Below are 12110 nucleotides of genomic sequence, written 5' to 3'. Positions count from 1 at the left end.
AACTCGTTCAATAATGATTCGCTTACCTCAGAAGTGAACGATTCATTCTACTTTTCGAACAAAACCGTTGACGAACGAATCATTCATCAACATGCAAATATTCTGTGAAAATCATATCGTTCGCGAATGGTTCATTAACTCCATCGCAGATATTGACAAATGACGTAAATGGCCTGTAAAATTATTTATTAGCATTCAAACATTTCAAAAAAAATGATGAGGTCGTTCGCGAACGATTCGTTCACTTTGAGCAAATCGTTCATCGATGATCTGATCATCCTGAATGATCATTCATTAACACAATAACATTGTGAAAAAATTCAGGTGGTTCGTAAATGATCTGTTCACTTTGAACATACCGTTCGCGAACGATTCCTTCGCTTCGAGCAAATCATCCCCAAATGACTCAATTATTCTGAAAAATTATCCATATACACACTCAAACAATCTAAATTTCCAAAAGAATTGTCATATCGTTTGCAAAAGATTCGTTCACCGCAAATGAATCGTTCGCGAACGATTGGTTCACTTTGAGCGAATCGTTCATCGCGATGACCTGATCGTCTTGAACGGTCATTCATCAACACAAGAACATTCAGAAAAAATTTAAGTCGTTCGTGAATGATTTATTCACTCTGAACATACCGTTCGCGAACGATTCCTTCAATTCGAGCAAATCATTCACAAATGAATCAATTATTCTGAAAAATAATTCATAAACACTTGGACATTCTCAGTTCCTGAAAGAATTATCGATCGCAAAAGATTCTTACACTTCAAATCAATCGTTCGCGAACGATTCGTTCACTTTGAGCAAATTGTACACCGTTCCTCGGATTACAGAAAAAAAAACAAGTCTTTACGAATGATCTGTTCACTTCAAACATGCCGTTCGCGAACGATTTGTTCACTTTGGACGAATTGTTCACAAGTGACCCGGTAATTCTTAGCAATTATTTATCAGAACTCAAACATTCTAACATTTACAAAAAAAACTATCGTTCGCGAATGATTCATACACTTCAAATGAACAATTCGTTCACTGATAACCTGATTATTCTGAATCATTCTTCGTTAAAATCAAACTATTCCAAAAAAATAAAGTCGTTCGCGAATGATTCTTTCACTCTGTATGAACCATTTGAGAACGATTCATTTATTTCGAACAAATCCTTCATAAATTAACTGATTAGTGATTATTCTGAACCAAAATAATTCAGCAATAAATAATATTAAACAAGTCTAATATTTTGAAAATGATTCGTTCGTCTCAAACGAGCCGTTCGCGAACGATTCGATAAATTTGAGCAAATTATTCATTATGTTGGTAATTACTTGATAATTCTAAACAATCATTCATCAACACCAAAACACTGAAAATTTTCAAAAAATCATATCGTTCGCGAATGATTCGTTCATTCCAAACAAACCGTTCGAGGAACCATTCCTTCATTCTCGGCAAATCTTTCGTAAATAACCTGATTGTGATTATTCAGAACAAACCAGCATTCAACAATATTGAACAGGTCTAATAATTCGCAACTGATTCGTTCTCTTCAAACGAGTCATTCGCGAACGATTCGTTTGATTTGAGCAAATTATTCATAACGACCTGATTATTCTGAACACTCATTTCATCAACACCAAAACACTGAAAATTTTCAAAAAATCATATCATTCGCGAATAATTTGTTTTCCTAGAACAACCCGTTCGTTCGCGAACGATTCGTTCATTTTGAGCACAATAGCACATTCTTTTTTTTAAAAAAAACGTGCTCATTCAGAACAAAAATAAATCAACACTAAACAATTATGGATAAAATCAAGTCGTTCGCGAGTGATTCGTTCACTCCAAACGAACCATTCGCGAACGATTCGTTCACTTTGATTAAATTTTCTACAAATGACCTGATTTTTGGTTCAATTTTTTTTCTCTAGTCTCAACAATCATTCATCAGCATGAAAATATTTTTTTTAATCCGGTCGTTCGCGAATGATTCGTTCACTTTAATCGAATTTTCTACAAATGACCTGATTTTTAGTTCAATTTTTTTTCTCTAGTCTCAACAATCATTCATCGGCATGAAAATATTTTTGAAAATCCGGTCGTTCGCGAATGATTCGTTCACTCTAAACGAACCGTTCGCGAACGATTCATTCACTTTGAACAAAATTTCTACAAATGACCTGATTTTTGGTTCAATTTTTTTTCTCTAGTCTCAATAATCATTCATCAGCATGAAAATATTTTTGAGAATACGGTCGTTCGCGAATGATTCGTTCACTTTGTATAAATTCTCAACAAACGACCTGATTTTTAGTTCAATTTTTTTTCTCTAGTCTCAACAATCATTCATCAGCATGAAAATATTTTTTAAAATCCGGTCGTTCGCGAACGATTCGTTCAATTTGATCAAATTTTCTACAAATGATCTGATTTTTAGTTCAATTTTTTTTCTCTCAACAATCATTTATCAGCATGAAAATATTTTTTAAGCTCTGGTCGTTCGCGAATGACTCGTTCACTCTAAACAAACCAAATGAACGTTGAATTATTGTTGGTACAGGAATCATTATCTGAAAACTTCTAATTCACGAACGATATCGTCGGTCTGCTCAAACTCTTCACGAACAATCCGATCACTGCGAGAGAAAAATCGTTCACAAGTGAGTCGATCTTTAAAAATCGATTTTTCAGATTCAGTACTTCATCTAAGAATATCGTTGAGATGCAAGAGATGATCTAAGATCAAAAATTGGGTTCCAATTCGCTATCCATGCAATTTCAATGAATCTTGGCTGGTCCCTTCATTGGCCAATTCCAGTCTAAATTTCATCCCTCCTTCTCCCTCGCCAGTTTCGATCAATCTACAATTCAACACTATTCAACGGCCAGTGGTCACTCAACTCCATAAAAATCTGCAGAACAACGCTCGCTTTCAATACACTAAAAAATTCACGCAAACTGGAAAATATTTCCACTACAAATTTCTCACAAGTACGTTCAAAATTCTATATACCTGGCCTTTTTTTCCAACGCTTATAAAACCTGACTCCTCTGTTAGATTGGATTTCCAACATTAATACGTATAGTAGAAGAAGCCTAGGCATAATCTTACGCGATGAATATACACAAGCGAGATCGTAAAATTAATCGAGACGCGATCGACGACATAAAATATAGCAAAGAATGCGACTAAAATTCGTGTTAATGTTTGAAAATGAAGTTGTTCTAGATGTTATTAAAGTCTAAACAGATTAGCAGATAATCGATAGCCGATGTCAAGCCGCGAATGTATCAATACGTGAAAAAATTCTCTCCCAATAATATCGTGTTATGTATATCGATTAAGTTTAGTATATATATAAGATTAAAAAACACGATAGTCGTCGAATTAATTATATTATACAGAGACTCGTACTAGCTGGTTGAACTTTTTGGCCCGTTTTTTCCTATATACTCGTAGCATGTTCCAGCGATTATGACGTACTTCGTCATCTCTTTACCTGTCTCCCCCTCTTTTTGATCCTTCTTCGAATAAATCCCGCGAAACGTAAAGAAAAAAAAAACGAATTAAACGACAATTAATCGAGCGAGTACTTTTTTTTCTTACATTTTATATCGGTCATTAAAACGTCAAGGACGGATTTTTTCGACTATGTTATGCGTAAAATATTTTTTTATTCCATTATTTACCTAGATTTATACGGAAATCGCTTAATTACTCCGAGATAAATCTATTTTATGCGCTATATAATGATTTTCAAAAAGCCATAACTTTTTCACGTCGTCGCTGCCATCCTCATCGTCAACCTAAACATCACATAGAAAGGGTACAGGAGATCGAGGGGGGGGGAACCTCGATAGAAATCTCTATCAATACCTCGCTGGGATGGTCTTTTTCAAATAATCATTTTAGAAAATCCGAGAGACGTGTTGAACGAAATTAAAAATCAATGCGAGCCGCCAACAAAACAAAACCACCAAATCTTCTAATACTTTCGCTGTCGTCGCCGCAGCAGCCTCAACAATCAATAAAACGATTCTTTGCTCTGTATTACGGTATCTTATTAACATTCCATCTTGATAACACCGCCAAGCAAGAATACAGAAGCGAGATGGCAACATTTTCCGAGCATAAATTTCCAACCAGTACAGGTAAAAAAAGGTAAAGGTATGTTTATCGTATGCGTAATAATTTTAAATTTAAATTTAAATTCATCGCGCCAATGATAAGATAATTTGGGTGCTGATCTTTGGGTGACTTCTGGAACCTTGTTTTTTTCTACACCATCGACTCTCGAACCTCCATCCTCATCGCGTTACAGGTTCGAGTGCTTAAAATTAATACGCCAGGCTTGGCGTATAGTATACACGAGGAAAAAATAAAAATAAAATTGACATGTACTCTACACAAACTCGCGAGTTTCTAAAAGTTATTTACCATTCAAAGCGTTTCGCTTTACGCAAATAACATCGTATATTTTCCATTTTTCAAGTGGACACTCGAGATATACAAGAGTGTCAAGGGCTATGGAAAAAATACATACATACATAGACGAGAGAAAAGGTACGAATTCTTAATATTCGTGTTCATTACTTATTCAAAAAGTTCTCTTCACAAAGCTTTCGTTGCTGCGGGCTTTTGCTATTTGAAGTTCCTTCTTCTTCTTTTTTTTTCATTCCTTTTTCGAATTTATAGAATAAAAATAGGTAGCAGATGACGATTCTCACGTCTCGAGCATTCATACACACTTATACAATGTTGCGAATGAAGTGTTTTCGTTGCATATTTATAAAGTACTTTTGTTATAACGTTTCGTTTCCCTGTGGTATTCTTCATCCCCCCCCTTGTCATTCTACACCCTGGTTATACTTCCTTCGAGCCACACATTAGGTTAGCTTCGCGTATTATAACATTCGGTCTACCTACCTATCTTTACCACCAATCATGGACTCGTCAACGTGTCTCTTTTATTGTGTCAATATGTGCGTAGAGCTTTCAACATAGCGGTGATGACGTTTTACATTGACGAGCTTTTAAACGCGAGCGTGAAATTTTCCACTCGATTGGCCCGTTCTGATACATTTTCCCAAGATTTTTCAAAGTTTGATCTCATTTTTGGGGATCACTTTTATTTTTTTATGACAAAAATTAGGGAAAGAGAAAACCAAAATAGAAGCTTTCAACATTTCTGAACTTAAAAAAAAAATCCAAATCACGATCAGCGGATTTATTCCAATTCAAAGAGAAAAAATTCACAAATTTAGCAAATCTTAATTTTCAAAAGTTTCGAAGGCTTAACTCCCCCTTCCACAGGTCAAGATTCATTAAAATTGGAAGGATGACGAATTGTAACCCAGTTTCTAATCTTAGATCATTTTTTGCATCTTGACGATACTCTTAGATGAAGTACTGAATGAGACAACTCGATTTTTAAAGATCGACTCACTTGCGAACGATTTTTCTCTCGCTGTGATCGGATTGTTCGTGAAGAGTTTGAGCAGAACGACGATATCGTTCGGGAATTAGAAGTTTTTAGACAATGATTCCTGTACCAATAATGATTCAACGTTCACTCGGTTTGTTAGAGTGAAACCGATTCGTTCGCGAACGACCAGATTTTTGTAAATATTTTCATGTTGATGAATAAGGTTGTCGAGGGTAAAAAATTGACTGAAAATCAGGTCATTTGCAGAAAATCTGACCAAAGTGAACGAATCTTTCGCGAATGGTTTATTTGGAGTGAACGAATTGCGTGATTTTTGGTGAATCATTCGCGAACGAAATGATTAGATAGTAGTTGAAGAATCATTTGCGAACGAATTGAATAATTTTTGGCGAATCATTCGCGAACGAATTGATTAATTTTTGGTGAATCATTCGCGAACAAATTGAATAATTTTTAGTGAATCATTTGCGAATGAATCGATTCATATAAGTGACTCGTTCGCGAACAAATCGATTATTTACTCAATTGTTGGTGAATCATTCGCGAACAAATTGATTAATTTTTGGTAAATCATTCGCAAAGAAATTGAATAATTGTAGGTGAATCATTCGCGAACGAATTGATAAACTTTTGGTGAGTCATTCGCGAACAAATTGAATAATTTTTGGTGAATCATTCACAACAAATTCAATTTTTTAGCGAATCATTCATGGACGAATTGATTCATATGAGTGACTCGTTCGCGAACGAACCGATTCATTTACTTAATTTTTGGTGAATCATTCGCGAACAAATTGATCAATTTTTGGTGAATCATTCGCGAACGAATTGAATAATTGTTGGAGAATCATTCGCGAACAAATTGAATAATTTTTGGTGAATCATTCACAACAAATTCATTTTTTTAGTGAATCATTCACGAACGAATTGATTCATATGAGTGATTCGTTCGCGAACGAATCGACTCATTTACTTAATTTTTGGTAAATCATTCGAGAACGAATTGATTAATTGTTGGTGAATCCTTCGTGAACGAATTGATTAGATACTCGTACTTGTTGACGAATCATTCGCGAACGAATTAAATTTTTTAGTGAATCATTTGCGAACGAATTGATTCATGTAAGTGACTCGTTCGCAAAAAATCGATTTATTTACTTAATTTTTGGTGAATCATTCGCGAACGAATTGAATAGCTTTCGGTGAATCTTTCGCGAACGAATTGATTAATTTTTGATGAATCATTCGCGAACGAATTGATCAATTTTTGGTGAATCATTCGCGAACAAATTGAATAATTTTTGGCGAATCATTTGCGAACGAATTGAATTTTTAGTGAATCATTTACGAACGAATTGATTCATATGAGTGACTGGTTCGCGAACGAATCGATTCATTTACCTAATTTTTGGTGAATCATTGGCGAACAAATTGATTAATTTTTGGCGAATCATTCGCGAACGAATTAAATAATTTACAAATTGAATAATTTTTGGTGAATCATTCACGAACGAATTGATTCATATGATTGACTCGTTCGCAAACGAATTGATTCATTTACTCAATTTTTGGTGAATCATTCGCGAACGAATTGAATAATTTTTGGTATTGAATTTTTTAGTGAATCATTCGCGAACGAATTGGTTCATATAAATGACTTGTTCGCGAACGAATCAATTCATATAAGTGACTCGTTCGCGAACGAATCGATTTATTTGCTTAATTTTTGGTGATTCATTCACGAACGAAATGATTAAGTACTTGTTGACGAATAATTTGCGAACAAATTGATTAATTGTTGGTGAATCCTGCGCGAACGAATTGATTCATATAAGTGACTTGTTCGTGAACGAATCGATTCATTACTTAATTTTTGGTGAATCATTCACGAAGGAATTGTTTAATTTCTGGTGAATCATTTGCGGCCAAATTGAATAATTTTTAGTGAATCATTCGCGAACGAATTGATTCATAAATTGAAGAATTGATCAATTAGTTCGCGAATGGTTCTTTTAAAAAATTAATCAATTCGTTCGTGAATGATTCCCTTAAATGAAATAATACTCTCACGAACAATTCACTGAGAAATTAATCTTCGTTTGAAAACAGATCAACTTGTTAATAAACGATTCGTCAGGAATGGTGGAGGCCTTACGAGATTTCAAGTTTCATCGAAATCGATTCAACTGCAACTTTATTTTTCATTTTTTCCAATTTTGCACTCTATAAATACAAAAGGGTCAACATTATGGGAGAGATAGAGAAAGGGGTTTCTTCAAAATAGAATTATTTATTAGGATTCTGATCAAGAATTCAAAAATTTCAACAAAAATTACAGACATCATTCTTTTGTACTTTTGTTTTTGTTTTTTTTCAATTCGAGGGGCTTCATACAAGAAAACCAATATGGGGGGGGGGTGAGGAAAGTTTTCCTTTGAAATGTGGTTTATTGAGAAACAAATGAGAAATTTCTTACAGTTTGATTTATTCTATTTTTCCTGATTTTTTTCAACTTCGGGGGCTCCATGCAAAGGACTCAAAACAACTGGAAGGTACAAAAGGAGGTTTTTTCCGGAAAATGACATTATACAGATACCTAGGATCTTTTTTTATTTTTTTCAACATCGAGGGTTTTCATAAACAACTCAAGTACCTATAATTTCAATTTGGTTTGGAGAGCTGGAATTTTCAAGGAGACTGATTTCTTTTTTTCATAAAAACAAACATTTTTGAAAAGCCCTTTTGAAACCTCTCCTGAAGTGTCAAAATAAAATTTTGAGCACATTTTTTGCCAGAATGGATGCTTAATGATTTGAAGGCAAAAAAGTGAATAAAAAGATAACCCTGATCTCAGAATTAACTTCCTAAAAGTTCATCTATTCAGAAGTCCATGAAATATGCATATCCAATGGTAAGATCTTGCATCGAATTTCCATTCAAAACATCACGAGACAATCACACTTCTACCAAAAAAAAGGTACGTCACTTCTCACCTCAAATAATCCATCACACAATCTCCCACATCGTAAAAAAAAACCTCATCGCAGATTTCACTCAATAAAACGTAACCGCAACACCCACTTCCACAATAGAGTAGTAACAATTGGTCAATTGATCGGTGGTTTTCGGGTAAGCCTAATCTGTTGTCGATAAAAATCTCTCTCAAATCATAATCGTACCCTGTACCCAGTACCTACTCGCACATGTACAAAATACCCACATGACACAATAAAAGAGAAAAATCCGTTTACATCGACCTGTTTGTATTCGAAAATGAAACATATTATTCTCCATCAAGCTGAAAACTCATACCATCAAATCAACCGGTTCAATAAGTTTGTATGTATTTACCATGTAACAATATTATTAACAAGGTTGTTAGGAGACAAAATACACGCATAAATTGAAAAAGAAAAAAAAACATTCACTCTCATTAAAAAGACATAGTTTCTCATTGAAAAGTAAAAAATCTTTATACGTACGAATGCGAGGAGGTATATAAAGTAAGCATACTCGTATGGGAGCGAAATACACGCTGGTGGTTTCCGTCGTTTATGTTTCCTTAATAGACTAAAATTTATTTTGGTAAATGGTGTTTGCGGTCGCAATCACGGTCCAGGCGAAGCGAACTGAATACTTCTTCAAAGATCTTAATAAGATAATCATCAGCTGTTAAACGAAGCTATATAGGAACGGTGAAAAAATTACTCACATTACTCCTCTGTATAATATAGGTATAGGTATACATACGATAACCAGTTTCCACCGAGTCTATTTGTAGTGACCACTTTTTAGACCTTATATCCGAAATAATCAGATTTTAAATCTATTTGACAATCATCGTAAAAACTATAAGATGAATTCTGCGTCTTGGGAATATGCGTGTATACTGTATAGTGTATGGTGGTGGATAAAAACTTGTCCACAGGTGTGATATACTCGGTAGAGCCGAATTTTCCAAACAAAGATAGACACAAAATAGGCTGAAAATTTCGTTTTATGAAGTTTTGGAAGAGCCAGTCGATGCGATTCTAACCCATAAATGATATCATTTTTGGAATTTTTGGAAAATTCAAAATCCCATGACAGATTTTGAAACTTGATTCAGGAAAAATTGAAAATTGATTTAAATCACATTTCTACCTCGTCTGAATCAGCTGGAGATGGTTCCGAGCTGTTCAGATGCTTTCAAAAGATTTTCAATCTTCCAGTGATTCATTTTTGAAAAATAGAAAGATGATACAGATTTTAATGGAACGACTCAAAACTATCAACAATCGATTGTGAGGAGAAGCAGGAAAGAGAGGAGGAAGGGGGAAGTCCAAAATTGAGGGTGAGATTAATTTTAGTTTTTCCTTCTTCTCAATTAATTTCCTCAATTTTTTCTAGAAATTGCCAAGAAGTCTCGACTCTTCACAAAAAGTTGGAAAAAAGTCAATTTTTCGTCAAAAATTGCAAAAAGTATAATTTTTTGCCAATAATCGGTAAAAAAATCCTGCTGTTTTCTAAAATCGTCAAAGTATTGCTTTTTGCCAAAAATCGCCAAAAATTGCCAAAAATTGCCAAAAATTCTCGCTTTTTAGCAAAATTTCTAAAAAATATCGCATCTTTTTCAAAAAATTGTCCCAAAATCTCGTTCTTTACCTAAACAAAAAATTTTCCAAAGAAGTCTGATTTTTTTTCAAAATTCTCAAAAATTTCACAAATTGAAAAAAGTACAATATTTTGCAAATAATTGCTAAAAAGCCCTGCTTTTTTCTAAAATTGTCACAATTTTGTTTTTTGCAAAAAAATGACAAAAAAATCTAAATTTTCAGCATAAGAGATTTTTTTTCAGGAGTTGTCCAAAAGTCTCGCTTTTTTCGCCAGAAATTGCCAAAAATCTCTTCTTTTTTTAAAATTGTCCATTGTCTCACTTTATAATCGTTAAAAAATTGCATTTTGTTCCCAAAAATTGCCTGAAAGTCTCGCTTTTTCAGCAAAAAATTGTTAAACAATTCAACTTTTTCAAGTTAGAAGTTCTGTTTTTTTGATCATTTTCTATTTTGCTCACGGTTTGGTGTGTCACTCTTCAGTTACTATTCTGGATGCTCCAGAACTGCTGAAAACGGTTCAAAACAGTTTCCAATCAATTTGGTGGGTCGAAAGTGGGGCGTGTTCCAAATTTCAGCTTTTCATGTGAATTTTGTAAAATTTTGATTTTTTTCTCATTTTTGGCTTAAATTTGATTTTTAAAAAATCATCAAAAATCAAAAATTGCGCTTTAGCTCCTGAAATTTTAGCTAGTGATGCATTTTAGCATACTTCTTTGATCTAGCTTTGTCCGGTTTAAAGGAGTCAATTTTGAGCCCACAAAAACCTGATGTCACACAAATTCTAATCTCCCTGATATCCCATGCCAGCAAGGTACTCATAAACATCATACACGAACATATCAAGTCATTTATACATACTTCCTCAAATACCTCCAGAACAGGCAGGTTTTGTTCCAGGAAGAGGAACAAGAGAACAAATCCTCAACATTTGTCAGATAATTGAAAAGGCTCAAGAATTCAACAAAACCATCTACCTTTGCTTCATCGATTATGAAAAAGCCTTTGACAACGTTAAGTGGAAGATATTATACCTTAGAAAAATGGGAGTACTAAAACACTTGATAGACCCAATGAAGAACCTGTACAAAAACAACAACGCACATGTAAAGGTAGAAGGGGAACTGACTGATCACTTCAAGACGAGGTAAAGGAGTGAGGCAGGGATGCATTCATAGCCCAATGCTGTTCAAAGCATATGGAGAATGGATAATGAGGGAAGCTCTAGAGGGATGGAAGAAAGGAGTTACGCTAGGAGGCAGGAAAATATTGAATCCTCATGAGATACCCAGATGACACCATAATACTGGTTGAAAACATTGATAACATGAAGATCATGGGAGGGATTGAACAAGTTAATCTAGCCAGGGGTCTGAAGGTGAACAAACTGAGGACTAAGATGAGGATAAAACATAGGATGAAGGACAACCAACCTGAGCTGCAATTGATATGCGGGATCAGGCCCAGACCCACCCACTGAGTTACCGAGAAAATCTCGGTGGGCCGTGACATATTTGGGCCGATGAGGTAAAAACTGGGCCACTTAAAAAATTTCTGAATGAATTTTTATGCTCAGTGTCCTGCACTTTAAAAAAGGGGAGAAAAAAATTTGGCTGATTAATTAAGGAGCCCAAAATCAGGGGGCTGAAATGGGATATCTCGGTAGACCACGTGTTCTATGGGTCTGGCCCTGTGCGGGATAGTCAATATGTAAGTTTCACATGGCTGAAAATTTATGAACACATGGACATTTTATGACCAAAATTGGAGGAAATGTAGTTCAAACATTCGACCAGATGTGACAAAATTTATTTTACATTTGGGTGTGTTGTTTGTATTTTACTGTGTGATTAGTAGAGTGCTAGAAAAAAATGCCGTCCAAATGTGGTATTTGATCAAAAAAAAAATTTTTTTCAGTTGTAATAATTATGACTAAAATTTATCAAGAATTACTCAAAACATATCATACGAATGTTATTTCAAGTTAGAACGTTATTTGGCGCTGTAAATTGTTCATGTGATGGTTGCAAAATTTCTTGTGCTGAGTGACTTTTAACAATGCTG

At 34.4% G+C, this 12110-nt stretch overlaps 1 protein-coding gene across 1 annotated transcript in view; it reads right to left on the bottom strand.

Moving 5' to 3' along the window:
- LOC135845938 (LIM/homeobox protein Lhx9-like) overlaps positions 1-12110 on the bottom strand; it is a 50093-nt gene that overhangs the window by 3407 nt on the left and 34576 nt on the right. The gene's annotated exons all lie outside the window — the stretch shown is intronic.

This window comes from Planococcus citri, chromosome 4, assembly GCF_950023065.1.
Source record: "Planococcus citri chromosome 4, ihPlaCitr1.1, whole genome shotgun sequence".
Lineage (NCBI taxonomy): Eukaryota > Metazoa > Arthropoda > Insecta > Hemiptera > Pseudococcidae > Planococcus > Planococcus citri.
Note: the sequence above shows the minus strand (reverse complement) of the source record. Positions and strands in the feature narration are given on the sequence as shown.